Genomic DNA, 18330 nt, shown 5'->3' with positions numbered 1-18330 from the left:
ATGCATGCAGGAAGTGATTTTACGCCTCAGTACACTGACCATGTTACTTATTACATCATAAACAGCCATTGTGATGTCACTCAGCTTTGGAAAAAAGGTCAACATCTTGTAGAGAACTGTTAGTTATCAACTGTATATGCCGATATGACATCTCACTATGTAAGGTATGCCTATTCTAGCCTACTGTATATGTTATATATGTTAGATGAAAAAAGATAGATAGATAGATAGATAGATAGATAGATAGATAGATAGATAGATTGAAATGCCGGTAGGATGTGATTTATGAACTGTTAGTTATTATCTGTATCTGTTAATATGCCTATCGACTGTGTAGTGTAAGCTTATTTCTAAATGATAGATAGATAGATAGATAGATAGATAGATAGATAGATATATTATATAAATAAATTATAAATAGATAGATATCAATGGCAAAATGCATGTAGGAGGTGATTTTTCACCTCAATATACTGACCATGTGACTTGTTGCATCATAAACAACCTTTGTGATGTCACTCAGCTTTGGTAGAGAAGTCACCATTTTGTAGACAAATACCTGTGGGCAGGGCCAGAATAGCTGCAGCTACAGGACCCCACATGGTTCTGCGTTTTTCTTCATGCATACCGGCGTAATTAACGCCCCGAAAAGTGAGCCAAACCCGGACTCGATTCGACTCAAAACCCCCAAGTTCTATGCTATGGGCAATTTCTTCACTTCATCTCTCTCAAAGATTTGATACATCTCCCCCTCTGTGTGGTGGAACCCTGGATTAGGGCCGTAACTAGGGTGGTGCGGCCAGTGCGCCCACACAGAGCGCACATGCCCCGTGGGCGGTACCAGCCGCCTCCACCCGCGATCACGGCCACTACCTCCACTACTGCCCGCTACAATGTATAATAGTAGAGCGGTGTGCCCTGCTCTTTATCTGCCGAGCGCACCGGTACTAATACACATTACAGCAGCTGCCTGCCCCTGTGGTCCGCCCCATCCCTGTCTCTGGTAGTAGTATCACTGTCTTCAGGGAGGGACTGGGAGAGACGACATGACTATGTAATGTAATGTGAATAAGGGCCACTACTGTGTATTGTAATGTGAATGGGTGTGGCCACACTCTTTCCCTACAAGACCACGCCCTTTTTCTGGCCATGCGCCTGTGACGCGCACTGTCCCTGTATTATGAAGAGGATAGAAGTAAAGGGACCAGGCATAAGCCGAGCCACCCCAGTCTTCCCACTGCTCAGCCTCTTCCCGCCCTTACTCTGTCCCACCCCGCCTCCTCTGCCCTGCCCCTGCTCTGTCCTGCCCCGCCTCCTCTGCCCTGCCCCTGCTCTGTCCCGCCCCGCCTCCTCTGCCCTGCCCCTGCTCTGTCCCGCCCCGCCTCCTCTGTCCTGCCCCTGCTCTGTCCTGCCCCGCCTCCTCTGTCCTGCCCCTGCTCTGTCCCGCCCCGCCTCCTCTGCCCTGCCCCTGCTCTGTCCCGCCCCGCCTCCTCTGCCCCTGCTCTGTCCCGCCCTGCCCCAGGAAGCTTGGATAATGATGACGGGGTAACAGTAGGGAGAAGGGGGGGGGTGCTTTGATGCATGTGATAGAGGGGAAAATGTAAAGAACTCTGAATTGTCGTAATTGCTGATTGTATGCATTTTTTGTTCTTCCAGAATTTGAAGGGGTAATTTTAATGGACAAAACCAACCTGGTTTCGGTTTGTAGAGGGGAAAGGTAAAGAGTATTGTGGAGGGGTATAATATGGGTGAGAGCAGAGCCATAACTAGAGGCGTGCAAGCGGGCGCCCATGCAGCGCCCTGTAGCTGGCACCATAGCTGCCCCATGGCATCTGCCTCTGGCAAGCAGGGTGCTGTTCAGCCAGAATCGCTGCTGCAGTGCCGCCCGTAGTGTTCTTTGAACGCTCCAGACAGCCAGCCGGTACATACTAAGGTGCTGTAAATCCCGGGCGCTGGCGGTCCAGCCACCTCGCCATGATGTCATATGCTCAGGGGGTGTGGCCATCACAGGGTGCCCTAAAGCCCTGTTATAGCATTGGGTGAGAGAACACCAGTCTGCATGCCTCACTCCAGTTTAATAAGCCCTGCCAGGACCATGTCTTATATGGAGTGAGCCCACAAGCAGAGCGAGAGGTAAAAAAAAACATCAACAGTTCTACAATATAAAAAAAAAAAAAAAAAACAGGCCCAGCCAGCTGTTAAGAATGTAAGCTCTTGCGAGCAGGGCCCTCTCTCCCTCGGCTCTACGTAATTATGTAATCAGCGGATTTCAATTAAGTATATTTGTCAAGTTTGTAAATTGTATATAACTGTCCAGTTTGATTTACCATGTGCTATGTAATTTGGACCATTCACTATGTGCGGGCAAGGCCGGCTCTACCATTAGGCAGCTTTTGCCAGCTGCCTAGGGCACCGAGATCTGGGGGGCACCAAAGAGTCTGTCTGTCACAATTTAAGAATGTCTCTGGAAGACAGTCTCGTTGGGAAACTTATAAGACAGGAGGCTGAAGTTTTGCCTTGGGTGCCGAGAAACTTTGTACCGGCCCTATATGCAGTGTTATGGGACCCTTGTGGCACCATATAAATTAAATAGCACAATAACAGTAATAATAATAATAATAATAGATTATGATCAATAAAAATACTAAAATCTGCCCTACCACCCTTTTCCTCACAATAAGCCCCTCTTCATTAGCCCTACTTTTATTCTCATTGTTTGTTTTGTTTTTTTATTTGGGGGGGGGGGGGTTGTATTTATCATTACAATCTCTTCATCTAGTTGTTGATTTTTGTTTTTGTTTATTCTTTCAAACGTCTTTAAACTTATTTCAATTAAATTAAATTTTGGTACTTGTTAATTAAATGGATGCCACTGTACTTCACCCTTCTTCAACTTAAACCACTGCTTTTACATCTTAGCCTGGCTGACGTGATGCTTCATTCTCTGAAGTAGTAATAGATATGTAACAGCGGTTGAGGTGGGAGACACTGGTGAGCTTTTATGGCACCCATATAATTGACAAGTACCTTTCCAGTTTTAAATCAATGGAAAATAGGGTAAAAAAAAATTAATTGAAAAAAGATTTCATTTAAAAAATAATAAAAGCTTTTTCTTAATGTTCCTTGAGATATCTCCTTGATGCTTAACAACGGAGTTCGGTCAGCGCTACACACTGCCAAACACATAGCCGCCAGAGCCGGCAGCTATGTGTTTGCTGTAATCAGCAGCCGCTGAGAGTCTGTCAGACTCTCAGCGGCTGCTGCTGCTCCCACTGCGGGAGCCATCTTCCGGCTCCCGCAGTGGGTGATGGGAGACACGTCGTCATGACGACGTCTCTCCCATGCAAAGCGGCCGGAGGAGCGGACAGCGGCGGGACCAGGAGCAGGAGTTTCAGGTAAGTGTTTATTTATTTTTTTATTGTTATCACGTCTCTCTCTACTAGGGGGGGGGGGGACTACAGGGGGCGATGACTGCAGGGGGCACTACTAGGGGGCGATGACTACAGGGGGCACTCCCAGGGGGCGATGACTACAGGGGGCACTACCAGGGGGCATTATCAGGGGGCGATTACTACAGGGGGCACTAAAAGGGGGGAATACCACTGGGGGAACTACCAGGGGGGGATTACTACAGGGGGCACTACCAGGGGGGGATTACTACAGGGGGCACTAAAAGGGGGGATTACTACAGGGGGCACTACCAGGGGGGATTACTACAGGGGGGGATTACTACAGGGGGCACTAAAAGGGGGGGATTACTACAGGGGGCACTAAAAGGCGGGATTACTACTGGGGGTACTACCAGGGGGGATTACTACTGGAGGCACTGAAAGGGGGGATTACCACTGGGGGCACTACCAGGGGGGGATTACTACTGGGGGCACAACCAGGGGGAATTACTACTGGGGGCACTACCAGCTGTTGCCATTTCCCACACTAGGCTTATACTCGAGTCAGTAAGTTTTCCCAGTTTTTTTCTGTAAAAGTAGGTACCTCGGCTTATATTCGGGTCGACTTATACTCGAGTATATACGGTAGCTTTAGAACTCTCATGGAGTTCTAGCTAATTATAGGTGGAATTCATCATTCCTCCTCTCCATAAGTATCTCTTCCGAAAAGCTGTCATTTTTGCGATGACAGCTTTTTGGGAAATAGATACTTTTCCTGCCTACACTACCTTATCGCGTCTGGAAACAGTGCTGCGCATGCGCTGTTACATCTGTAAAACCAGCGCATGCGCAGCACTGCCTACAGATGCGTTAAGTTTGTGTATCCCCCCGACCCCCCCCCCACTACCCTCCCTGCTCCCCTCCCCCCCCCCCCCTGACTTACCTGTCCGCACAGCAGCCTCCGGCTCCGTCCTGCTGGTCTGTCATGTGGTTTCCCAGCAGACCACATGACAGATTAGAAAAAAAAAAAACCTTTTTTTTTTTGTCTAAACTTTTTTGTGCTCTGCTGGGGAGCACACATGTCCGACCAGCCTCCGGAGCCTGAGGACGGAGCAGAGCGTCGGAGGGACTCGTCGGGGGACCTGCACACGCAGATACAGGTAAGTCGATTCTGCTATTCGCCACCTCACAGTGGCTAATAGTAACTGCATCAAATTCCGAAAATTCATAATTTTCGGAATTTGATGAATACCACAATTTCCACATCCCCATACTAATGTACTAATGTACTAATGTATGGGGAGTGTGGAAATTAACGCAGGGCAACTTAGCAAGGAGATATCTGTGATATCTCCTGTGCTAAGTGGCTACGTGAAAACCAAAATAACATTATTTAAGGAAAATGTCCTTAAAAACGTTATTTTAGTGTTGATGAATAGGCCCCTAACTCAGAAGACAATGCAGAAACACACATTATGTGCATGCATAACCAGGTGTTATGTACATATACAGTACAGTATGTGCACATGGTATAGAGGATACTGCTGTGTGCTTTGCAAGAAATAAAAGACACAGGACCTGATTCAGACCCTCTCGCTCTTACGTGGCCGATGTTATGCATTTGCTTATGCATCGCAATGCGCGTGCGCGAACTAGTTCGAGCGATCGGGAACCGCTCGTTCGCCTAGCAAAGACAGCCCAGTGGAATGAGTGACAGGAGAGGATGTTTGTAGGTGGTAACAGGGGCAGGGCAGTAGTAACGGGGGAGTGGAGTTGCGAACGCAGGCGTGCCAGAGTATTTCAACGCCGTTTCAGAGGCGTGCATAATTAACAGCCAGCGTCAGAGTACTCATCACCTGGCTGGTTTTTACACTGTAATGCTCGCAGTGCTTGCGGTAGGGTAGAGGCAACCGCAAGCGCTGCGGTCTGATCCAATATACCGATGGTTGTATATACTTCCTGGAGATGACGTGCGCTAGTGGGCGGCTAAAGACAGGCTGGTGGGCATCTGTAAACACAAAGTGATCGCTCGCCAAGACATAGTGGGCGTGCTTATGCCTTGCCGTGCGATCGCCTGCCTTGACGTCACTTATCTGAATTTGCATACGCTGGGAGCGAGTGGCCACATCTAGCAAGCGGGTCTGAATCAGGTCCACAGTTCCAAAAAACTTTTAGCTCAATGTTCTCAGCAGGGCATTTTTGATGGGCGCTCCACCCGGCATTTTTCTTCCATCGCCCGGCGCCATGGACAGCAGAGGCGCTCGGTGAGCAAGGTCGCCTCTAGTAGGATCCGGCTGCCCCCTCCATCACGGCCCCGGCCCACCCTGCACTGGAGACAGGCTGCGGGCACTTCTCCTGCTGATTGCCACCTGTCTTCCATCTTCCCCCGCATACTTTATGTTGAAATATTGGCGATGGCCATAGCAGGGTAATTATATACACCAGTGGATCCCTCACGAAAACAGCCCAGTGCTTAACCAGTGAAGTGGTTTATTTAGCAGTAATGTGGATGTACAGCCGCACTCACAGTTATGCACATAGCAGACGCAGCATACAGACCACCAGCCGGTGACTGTATGTAGATTGCGGTGCAGGATACAAGCTGTGATTTGAGGTGTGGTATACAGTATAGCGCAGGGTCTCATTAAGCTAAGTGGAACACGTCTGTGTCCTAATGTGAGGCTCCTTCACAGTGACAAGATGGCGCCGATCAGGTGCAGAAGACCAAACGGCGGCCATCTTGGTTATGTACTGATGCCTCCCTAAAGGTGCATCATGAAATCTGCGCTGTAGCACTCTCCAGCTATCAACACTTTACTAAGCATATAAGCAAGCATATGTGTTCAATGCCCGGCTTTGGAGAAACTCTGAGGAGAGCACTATAGCTGCACTAAAGATCCTAAGGGGTTTCACAGATGATTAAAGCAAAACACTGTAGGACTTTCTATTACAAAACAACTTGCTGAAAGAAGCTCATTGCTAATAACAGGACCAGGGGAAACGCTTCTATTATGTAACAACATGAAAGGAACTTTTTCACAGACTCCATTGTTACTGAAGGAGCTGGTTACAGCACTAGGAAATGTCTGGTAATGAACGGCTATATCGCTGTCTCCTTGGAACAACACATGCAAAACAAAATGAGAAAATAATATCTTCACGCTAGGGGGCTGCTTCTACGGAGGGAGCCCGGCAATATATAGCTAGGGATGGCCACTGAGGGTTAACCAACAAAGGGCTGGATTCAATTAGGCGCAAAAAGTCGCGTCTTGGTGAAAAGCGTTCGCTGATATGGACTTTTTGCACATAAGTGCGTATCGTGCTATATCCAATTCCCGAAGTGTTCGCATGTGTCCGAAAACTCCATAGACAGAAACCGGTGAGAAGTTTTCACCATCTCAGAGCAGGTGGAAAAAATTTGCAAAATCCCTATATTTATTAGAGATGCGCAGCGCGGTTTTACTCGGATATGTTCGGATCTCAGAAACGGCATCATATTGTTTATTTGCATGTCACGTGTGTTGGATAGTCAATTGGATTAATCCGAACTTGCGATAATTTGGTGATAAGTACCGAATAAAACCAAACCCGCACATCTCTACTATTTTTGGTTAAAAATGGGGGGCTTGGTTCAGAACCCTTTGGAACCCCCCCCCCTCCTAATGACTAATTAGGCAAAAATGAATTTTTATTTAGCTTAATTCCCCCTTATTATGACATGTCATGTTTGCGGTGAAATATTGTGTTGTAAAATGGGTTTAAAGTCGGGTCAGGTATTTTGGGGGGGCTGTGTGGATGAGACATATGCATTTTTGCGTGTTTTGTAAATAGATACGGCAAAACAACGGGAGCGCGCAATTTAAAAAATATGCAAAAATGTCGCACCACAACTGCCGAATAGTGCGGAAACTTCTCCGGCGATAAGTTTTCATTTTATCACGGCTAACTGAACCCGGCCCGGAGAGTCCAGAAGGCTGCTTCTAGGGAGGGAGCCAGACATTATAGACCTGCCTCCTCCCCAGAGCCTGGGAGCCTGCTACCCAGAAGGAAGGTGGGCACAATGGAAGGACCACAGAATCTTCCTCGACTTGATATGAGGGTCCTCACCAGTGCTTGTCTCTGGTGATACTCATTGGCACGATATAGGGCTCTATTTACTATTCTGTGTTAGGAGGTAAAGTGAACGGTGATAAGGTACCAGCCAACCAGCTCCTAACTGCCATATTTCAAATACAGCATGTGAGATTGCAGTTAGGAGCTGATTGGCTGGTACCTTATAACCATTCACTTTAGCTCCTAACACAGCTTAGTAAATAGACCCCATAGAAGTCTGTTTAAAAAGCCTTGGAGAGAAATAAAGTGGATGAAGTTTAAGGGACTCATTTATCAACGATAGGCAAAGAGTGATAAAAATGGTTGTGTATGATAAATGGTGCTCCAGCCAATCAGCACCTGTCATCTATTTGAAAGAAGACACTTGGGAGCTGATTGGCTGGAGCAGCATTTATCATACACAACCAGTTTTTGCCTATGATAAAACTCATTGATAAATGGGCCCCAACGTAACAACCAATCAGCTCCTAAGTGTCATGTGTCAAACGCAGCCTGTAAAATGACAGATAGGAGCTGATTGGTTGGTACTTTAGGGTCTATTTACTAAGTATCTGAAACCGTCTCCATAGTATGGGGGCTACTATAAATCTTGTAACTTTAGGTGACTACCGACATCTTTTTTTCCGATTACCGGCAGATAGAAAAAAAAGCCCTGGTCCCCGGACATGTTTTCATGCAGGGGGTTTATTTATAAAATGAGGAGTTTTCAAAGCCGCCGACTATTTGCATGTTTTCCCTGAAGGATTTAAAACAGCAATACTGTGCAAAAAAAAGAAATAAAAACCAGCTTGTGGTAGTATTACTGCTATAACTTCTGGAGGCAAAGAACGGAACGCTGATAATCGTAAATGAGCCCCCAGGGCTGAGAGTTCATGTAAGTTTACTTTAACAATTGGTTTTAGATTTCCACCATAGAGTTTGAAGTGTCCGTAGGACCGTAACTAGGGTGGTGCGACCACGCAGGGCAGGGGGCACTGTTTGGGTCTCTCAATTGTCCTGTTTATTATCATTCTCACTTCTAGCTTCCTCTTCTTTTATCCCCAGCATCTCCTGGCCTATCCTATCTCTTCCCTGGCCCTTCCCCATGAGGCCATGGCCCTTTTTCAGGTGCACTATCTTATGTCCCTGTTTAAAAAACAGAGGGGGGGCACCAATGCTCTCTCTGGCAGTCTAGTTACGGCTCTGAGTGTCCGGGCTATTGTCACATGGTCAGTTTCTCTGTCATGGAAACCTACAACTCTGACAAAGTCGCCATAGACCGCTTGGTGGCCTCCCAAACAAGTGACCTTCTTGCAGGGGTGCTCAGTTTTGGAGGCCGGCTATTTTTATTTAAACAAATTGCTATTTGGCCTTATTTCCTCAATTTCTTTGTAATGGATTTCATAGTGCCCCTGCCTTTGGAATCTTCTCACACCCTTCGGGGAATATTTACTAAAATGCGGATTCATAGAAGTGGAGATGTTGCCGATAGCAACCAATCAGATTCTTCTTAGCATTTATCTAGCACCTTCTAGAAAATAACAGCTAGAATCTAATTGGTTGCTATGTGCAACAACTCCACTTCAATAAACTTGTACTTTAGTAACTATACCCCTTCATCTTATTGGTGTTTTCCAATAACCTGTTCTCAAATTAATCTTTAAATGTTTTTTTTTCTGCTCTTCATGATGAAGCTTGTCTGGCTTTGCAGAAGCAAACTGTGCAACCTCTTACAGACCAATTAGTCATTTTGAAGCCAAGTGGAAAGCTTTAATCGTGGACATGTAGCTGCCAACTAAACGATTATGTTACCTCTGAAAACAATTGATTGACCCAGGGTTTATACAGGCGTGTCTTAGCATAACAAGGGAATACTTATGCAATCAATTGTTTGTTTGTTTTTTTTCTTTTACATGTAATTAATTTTATTGTTTGGCATGACATATAGTATTTTTGTGTTGATCAGCGCTAGGAAATCCTGAATAAATTCATTTTGTATCCTGCAATTTAATTAAATTAAATGTGAAACAATGCAGAGGGGGCACTTACTTATTATAGCAGCTGCAAATGGGCCTCATTCGTAGGATTATAAATATTTTTTTACACTAGTAATCCTTTAGCATGGTAATATTTACCATGCTAGTTTATGGGTGCCTGTGTGTACATATTCCTGTTTGTGGAGAGTGTTTGTTGTAAAGGCTTCGTGCACTTCTCACGCGATAGTCTTATTGTCAACATGAGAACTGTTCCAGAGAACGCGATGAGCTTTCTGATAATAGGATGTTCCCTTCAGCTGCCGGAGACCATATCCATGCTTGTTCATGCCATGTCAAATATATGGTATTTGTTTCAGTGCCAATACTCCCGATTGTTTTTATTGTCTCTATTTAAGAGGCTACAAAAACTATTTACCCCCTGTGGATTTTTTTTTTTAAATTATTGCCAGTGCTTCAGGTGATGTTATTAAAACCATTGAAATCTTCTTTATTCCTATCCTCTGAATTTCAATAATTTTTTTTTAGATCTTGTTTGAATGATCTGTGATCTTCAAGATGAAGCTCTGGGTGTGAAAATGCACTAAAAGACTGACCTTGCAAAGACCAAGTCAATTGGGACACTTAAATTTTTACAATACAGAGTAATTTCCATCTCGTGGGAGTGTAATCTGACTTGCATGCTTGTTTAAGGTACTGTAGACGGAAATGGGATGCCTATTTTAGATGCATGGGGTGGGTGTGACTCATGCTTGTCGACATTGTGGCTGCCCCCTCCGGGAGGACGCAGCCAAGTCAGCATAGCAGGGGGCGTTGCCGGCATAGGGGGCACGGCCGGACATATTACCCGGCATTTGTGGGCGGAGCGGGGGTCGCATTATTTTGGACCCGCTACACAATGCTGAGATTATAGGCATTGTGACGCAGGGGGCGGGGTCATGAAGATGCGATTCTATTGTAACTGCGGAGGGGTCCAGAGGGGTCAGCAGATGCTGGGAGACTTGCCTGCCTCTCCAGGGGCCCAGGAGCGGCACCCAATTTTCGGGAGGCTTCCAGCCGAATCGGGTAGGTAGGCAAGTATGGTGTGACTAATGATGCCGGCTGCAGGTGGCAACGGAAAAACAGTGGTTGGTGTGACCGTATGTGTGAAGGTGGATGCGTACTACTACTCGCATAGATGGACAGATAATTAGCATAAAGTAGAAAATCCGGCTGCCGCAAACGTCCGCACAAGCCCCACGTGAGCAAAATGCAGCTTAAATATTACAAAATATTGAAGTGCAGAAATGTTTTGTTTTCACAACACATAAGTTCTCTCTCACCACAATCTGTTAATGGTCCTGATGTTTGAAGTGTTTTCAAAGTGGTTTGCTCAGGCCATGTTCCGTCTGGAACATAGTGTAAGGAGATTCTGGCCAAACGCGTGCCTGGACAAGCCCTTACTTAGCAGTTACGTATCCCCAGATACTGAGTGACAAGTGGGCACAGGTTTCAGATCAGCAGATTAAATAAGATTGAATCGATATCCTCAGTAGCTGTCACTGTTTCCAGAATTGTCTCAACTACTATAGGGGATCATGTGCTCCCCAATGGAAATCACAGGGACATTACAAGCTACAGGGTATAAAGTAGTATAAAATAATAATAGTAGTGTAAAATGTGATAATTTTATACAGAACACGGGACATCAAAGTAATGTACATTATAATTTCAAGTAGGGGGTAAATAATTACAAATTCTATACATGGGACCAAATGTAACAGGCTCAGATTTGCTGGTTCCGGTGCGATTTCCAGAGATATACTGTAGTCGTATAGATATAAACCGCCTATTAGTTTTAAGCCAAGACCAACCTGGTTCTTTGGCCTTCAGTCTGACACTCAGCACGCTCACACTGACACAGACTCATACTTAGGGGTAAGTTTACTAAAGTGAGAGTTTTTAGAAGTGAGTTTTAGAAGAGGTGTTGCCCTTAGCAACCAATCAGATTGTAGCTATTATCTTCTAGAAGGTGCTAGTTAAATGTTAAGTAGAATCTGATTGGTTGCTATGGGCAACATCTCTTCTAAAACTCACTTCTAAAAACTCTCACTTTAGTAAACTTACCCCTAAGTATGAGTCTGTGTCAGTGTGAGTGTGCTGAGTATCAACCTGAGTGTCAGACTGAAGGCCAAAGAACCAGGTTAGTCTTGGCTTAAAACTAGGGGTGAGCGGGTTCGGATTTCTGAAATCCGAACCCCCCCGAGCCCCCCCGATCCGAGGCAGATCCGAGTCAGGCTCGACTTTTCCCGCCTGTCTCGGATCTGAAATCGAGGCAAAACGTCATCATCCCGCCTTCCGAGTCTCGCGGGTTTTGGATCCTATATAAGGTACCCGCGTCGGCGCCATTTTCTCACTCGGCTGTGGACAGTGAAGAGGGAGGGTGGGAGTTAGGGCTGGCTGGGCTGTGTAGTGTAGTGTAGTGTAGTGCAGAGTAGTGTTGTGCTGTGCTGTGCTGCGCTGTGCTGCTGTTGTCCACTACTTCAAAGTCCATAGGGGCTGGCTGTGTTGTGCTGTGCTGCTGTTGTTAATAGGGGCTGTGTCCACTACTTCAAAGTCCATAAGGGCTGGCTGGACTGTGTTGTGCAGTCAGTTCTCCATAACGGCTGTGTCCACTCCAAAGTCAAGTGCAGTGTCCCAGTCCTAAAGGGGTGCTGTAGTGTTGTCCAGGGGATGCTCTGTCCATCAGGGGTGCTCCCCCCAAGTGCTAAAAAAATAATATATTTTCTGTGTTTGTGAATTGTGTGCACAGTAGCCGCACGTGCATCAACAAAGTAGTGGCAAGCGTGCGCCTGTGTCATAAGTAAAGGGCCGGCTGGCTTGACCGTTAAAAGGTGCTGTAACCCCCAAAGTACACTCCAGTCCAAACCAAAAAAAAAATATTTTCTGTGTTTGTGAATTGTGTGCGCAGTAGCCGCACGTGCATCAACAAAGTAGTGCCAAGCGTGCGCCTGTGTCATAAGTAAAGGGCCGGCTGGCTTGACCGTTAAAGGGTGCTGTAACCCCCAAAGTACACTCCAGTCCAAACCAAAAAAAAAATAATTTTCTGTGTTTGTGAATTGTGTGCGCAGTAGCCGCACATGCATCAACAAAGTAGTGCCAAGCGTGCGCCTGTGTCATAAGTAAAGGGCCGGCTGGCTTGACCGTTAAAGGGTGCTGTAACCCCCAAAGTACACTCCAGTCCAAACCAAAAAAAAAATTATTTTCTGTGTTTGTGAATTGTGTGCGCAGTAGCCGCACGTGCATCAACAAAGTAGTGCCAAGCGTGCGCCTGTGTCATAAGTAAAGGGCCGGCTGGCTTGACCGTTAAAGGGTGCTGTAACCCCCAAAGTACACTCCAAACCAAAAAATATATATTTTCTGTGTTTGTGAATTGTGTGCGCAGTAGCCGCACGTGCATCAACAAAGAAGTGGCAAGCGTGCGCCTGTGTCATAAGTAAAGGGCCGGCTGGCTTGACCGTTAAAGGGTGCTGTAACCCCCAAAGTACACTCCAGTCCAAACCAAAAAAAAAAATATTTTCTGTGTTTGTGAATTGTGTGCGCAGTAGCCGCACGTGCATCAACAAAGTAGTGCCAAGCGTGCGCCTGTGTCATAAGTAAAGGGCCGGCTGGCTTGACCATTAAACGGTGCTTTAACCCCCAAAGTACACTCCAGTCCAAACAAAAAAAAAATTATTTTCTGTGTTTGTGAATTGTGTGTGCAGTAGCCGCACGTGCATCAACAAAGTAGTGCCAAGCGTGCGCCTGTGTCATAAGTAAAGGGCCGGCTGGCTTGACCGTTAAAGGGTGCTGTAACCCCCAAAGTACACTCCAGTCCAAACCAAAAAAAATATTATTTTCTGTGTTTGTGAATTGTGTGCGCAGTAGCCGCACGTGCATCAACAAAGTAGTGCCAAGCGTGCGCCTGTGTCATAAGTAAAGGGCCGGCTGGCTTGACCGTTAAAGGGTGCTGTAACCCCCAAAGTACACTCCAGTCCAAACCAAAAAAAAAAATATTTTCTGTGTTTGTGAATTGTGTGCGCAGTAGCCGCACGTGCATCAACAAAGTAGTGCCAAGCGTGCGCCTGTGTCATAAGTAAAGGGCCGGCTGGCTTGACCGTTAAAGGGTGCTGTAACCCCCAAAGTACACTCCAGTCCAAACCCAAAAAAAAAGAATTTTCTGTGTTTGTGAATTGTGTGCGCAGTAGCCGCACGTGCATCAACAAAGTAGTGCCAAGCGTGCGCCTGTGTCATAAGTAAAGGGCCGGCTGGCTTGACCGTTAAAGGGTGCTGTAACCCCCAAAGTACACTCCAGTCCAAACCAAAAAAAAAAAAATTTTCTGTGTTTGTGAATTGTGTGCGCAGTAGCCGCACGTGCATCAACAAAGTAGTGCCAAGCGTGCGCCTGTGTCATAAGTAAAGGCCGGCTGGCTTGACCGTTAAAGGGTGCTGTAACCCCCAAAGTACACTCCAGTCCAAACCAAAAAAAAATGTATTTTCTGTGTTTGTGAATTGTGTGCGCAGTAGCCGCACGTGCATCAACAAAGTAGTGCCAAGCGTGCGCCTGTGTCATAAGTAAAGGGCTGGCTGGCTTGACCGTTAAAGGGTGCTGTAACCCCCAAAGTACACTCCAAACTAATAAAAAAAATATTTTCTGTATTTGTGACTTGTGTGCACTGTGGCTGCATGTGCATCAACAAAGGAGCAGCGCCAAGCGTGTGCCTGTGTCCCATAAGTAAAGGGCCGGCTTGCTCATTTCTTAAAGGGTGGTGTAACCCACAAAGTGCACTACTCTCCAGCAAAAATTAAAAAATATTTTCTGTGTTTGTGTGCGCTTTAGCCGCACGTATATATCAATATAACATAAATGGAGGACCAAACTTTCTCCGATAAAAATAAAATAGGGAAAGATCAAGTGCTATTGCTGCTGCTGGGAGTTGTTCATCATCCCAGAGAGGAAGTAGGAACATCACTACTTTTACTAAACAATTGACCCTCCAACAGTCCCTAGCGATGAGGATGAAGTACGACAGCAGTCATCCTGAAGCAAAACGTATAACTGAGGCCTTGACTGCTATGTTGGTGTTAGACGTGCGTCCGGTATCCGCCATTAGTGCAGTGGGATTTAGACAATTGATGGAGGTAGTGTGTCCCCGGTTCCAAATCCCGTCTAGATTCCACCTGCATCCTCAAAGCAGCAGCGACAAGCGTGCATCTGTCTGTTAAAGGGTGGTGACACCCTCAAAATGTGCTACACAAACAATAAAAATATTGTTCTTTTTTTTTCGGTCTTTGTGAAATGTGTTGGCTGTAGCCGCACCTGCATCCTTAAAGCAGCAGCGACAAGCGTGCGTCTGTCTGTTAAAGGGTGGTGACACCCTCAAAGTGTGCTACACAAACAATAAAAATATTCTTCTTCTTTTTTCTGTCTTTGTGAATTGTGTGGGCTGTAGCCGCACTTGCATCCTCAAAGCAGCAGCGACAAGCGTGCGTCTGTCTGTTAAAGGGTGGTGTAACCCTCAAAGTGCGCTCCACAAACAATAAAAATATTCTTTTTTTTTTTTCTGTCTTTGTGAATTGTGTGGGCTGTAGCCGCACTTGCATCCTCAAAGCAGCAGCGACAAGCGTGCGTCTGTCTGTTAAAGGATTACATCGGTGACAGCATCCAAGTAGGCATGTCAGACAGTCCGTACCTGTACTGGCAGGAAAAAGAAGCAATTTGGAGGTCCCTGTACAAACTGGCTCTATTTTACCTGAGTTGCCCCCCCTCCAGTGTGTACTCCGAAAGAGTGTTTAGTGCAGCCGGGAACCTTGTCAGCGAAAGGCGTAGGAGGTTGCTTCCACAAAATGTGGAGAAGATGATGTTCATAAAATGAATTATTAACTCTTCCAGGGAGACCAGCCTCCAGAACGTACAGAGGGACATGTGGTTCCAGCGGGGACGAATTAATACTCTGTGAGGATGAGGATGTACACACTGAAGAGGGTGAGGAATCGGTGGATGAGGAGGATGAGGATGACATCTTGCCTCCGTAGAGCCAGTTTGTGCAGGGACAGATTAATTGCCAGCTTGTTTTGTGGGGGCCCAAACGAACCAATCATTTCAGCCACAGTTGTGTGGCAGACCCTGGCGCTGAAATGATTGGTTTGCTAAAGTGTGCATGTCCTGTTTATACAACATAAGGGTGGGTGGGAGGGCCCAAGGACAATTCCATCTTGCACCTCTTTTTTTTCTTTGCATTATGTACAGTTTGGGGCCTAGTTTTTCAAACTGCCATCCTGTCTGCCACTGCAGTTTCACGCCTAGATGGGTCACGTGTTTGTGCCGCCCACTCGTGTCGCTTAGCATAGTCATCCAGCTACCTCGGTGCAACCTTTTGGACATAAAAACACTATTGTGAGGTGTGAGGTGTTCAGAATAGACTGGAAATGAGTGGAAATTAAGGTTATTGAGGTTAATAATAGCATAGGAGCAGAAAAACCTACAAATTCTGTGATTTTAGCTGTTTTTATGCTTTTTTTCAAAAAAATACAGATCCAAAACACAAAACCCAGAACCCAAAACACGGAAGGGTGGTTTTGGCAAAACCTATTCAGATCCAAAACATGAAGAAAGATCCAGATCCAAAACCAAAACACAAAAAGTGGCCGGTGCACACCCCTACTTAAAACTAATTTCCGGTTTATATCTATACAACTATATCTCTGGAAGCTCTCACTTTAGTAAATTTACCCCTTACGGTCACGTTTGTCTGTAACAGTTTGTATGTTATTTCATTTTCTTTCCCTATATACGGTGCTAAAGAACGCTCGAGGCACCATATAAATAATGTATAACAGCCGCTAGAATTTTGATTTTCAGTTGCAGGGTAGAAAATCAGTCTTGGTAATTTTTATATATATTTTTATGTATATTATATATATTATATTATAAAAATCCCTATTATAAGCCTAACATTTAAGGGACCCCTTCAGAAACCCCCCCTATAACTAGTTAGGCAATTAGAAGTCTTCAATTAGCCTAATTGGTCCAAAAATACATGTCATTATTAGTTGTTAAAACCAATAATGACTTCAAATTAACCCAAAATCAACTGTTTCGTTAATTTTAACCTCAAATTTAATTAAAACAATTATTTAAGTAAAAAAATAATTGCTTAATTTTTTTTTATATTTTTATCTAATTTTTTAATTGATCTAAACTGACCCCCCCACCCCCCGAAAAAAAAGCAGCACATTTTTTTGCACTTTATGCTTTATTTATTTGCAATTAAACAAGTTTGCTTTGTATATATTTTTTTTTTACTTAAATAAATTTGAACAAAGCATGTATATGCTGCACTTTTAAAGATCAATTTATTTTTCTTTAAGACTGTAATAACCATTAGTACTGTTACCCAATTTTTATTGGGGGGGGGTTACGGGTACAGGTACAGGCTGTCCCATATTTCTTTTAATTTTTTTAATTTCCTGCATAGTTTTGTCTATTGGATACAGCAGGTATCGGGAGCGCACATACAGTAATATGTCTACTTCAGAAGGAAAAAATAATTTTACCGTGTACTCAGTCAATAATAAATATGGGGACATTTCTTAGGATAGAAATTTCCAGGGTCAAATCTTTAAAACCTGTGGCTGTCACTGCAGATTAGCCTCAGTCTGCAGCTGTGTAACAGACACCTGCCAATAACACACGTATTAGTTACAGATATGCCAGCAAGCAAGAGTCATTCATTTTATGCTACAGGAACATTTTCTTCAATCACAATCCTGTCACGTAAACTGATTTTCTATTAACAAACCTCATAGAATGAGTCAGTGACTGCTGGGGAAAACAATTATTACCTCAGGGAAAAGCGTCCAACTACTGCACATCTGTAATGTGTCAGCTTATTAATGCACTGTGCAAAAATGTATTCATTATGATAGGGGAGACAAATGTTGATTCTGGAGACAATTAAGACAGGAATGTCGTTCTTAAATCAATCTTTGCAAAAACTCTACTGAGGCAGAGAATTTCGGTTGCTTATTCTGCACCTGCTCCTCTGTCTGCTTCGGCGGAGGACAAGCAACGCTCCTGTTATGGCCTCTGAACAGTGGTTTTATCTGTCCACACAGGATGCGCTTCTGGCACGCCGCTGTAGATAGATCTATATTTGTTAATATTCAAACAGAACCACTCCAAATCTCAAAATAGCTCTAAACTGGGAATTGGATCAGGGTTATTCAACATGCCGCCCCTCCCTTTGATGTTTAACTACACATCCCAGCATGCCCTTGCTACAGTTTTGCTATTAGGGTATGCTAAACCTGCGGCAGGGCATGCTGGGATCTGTAGTTAGACCGTAGCTGGAGAGCTATATGTTGAATAACTCTGCTTTATAGCCTATGTACTTATATCTCCTCATCCTGCCCACTTCACTTCATTGATATACTTGAGACTGGGTGACTGACTGAGACTGTGCAGTATTTTATCAGACATTGAGGAGCTTAGCCACAATGGTTAGACCATGAGCCATTGAGGATTAGCAGCCATCGATGGTCTATGGTTGATGGTTTTATGATCCATGGGGGGAGGTATGATGATGCACATCTGAGATCGCGGTGGTCCGTGCATGTGCGGCAGTGGTCTGTGCATGTGTGGCGGTCAGCCATTAATGTTTTCCGGCCAATAAGTAGAAACCATCGACCATTGCTGGAGTGTACCTTACTGGAAGACTTTACTCCATGTGGCAGTGTAATGGGAATGGTAGTGAGTGTGTTGGGGAGCGTATTAGGAGTATAATGTATGGGGAATGTACTAGGAGTATAAAGTGTGATAAGAGAGAGATAAAGTG

Source organism: Taudactylus pleione, unplaced genomic scaffold (assembly GCF_031769625.1).
Source record: "Taudactylus pleione unplaced genomic scaffold, aTauple2 ptg000533l, whole genome shotgun sequence".
Taxonomy (NCBI): domain Eukaryota; kingdom Metazoa; phylum Chordata; class Amphibia; order Anura; family Myobatrachidae; genus Taudactylus; species Taudactylus pleione.
Note: the sequence above shows the minus strand (reverse complement) of the source record.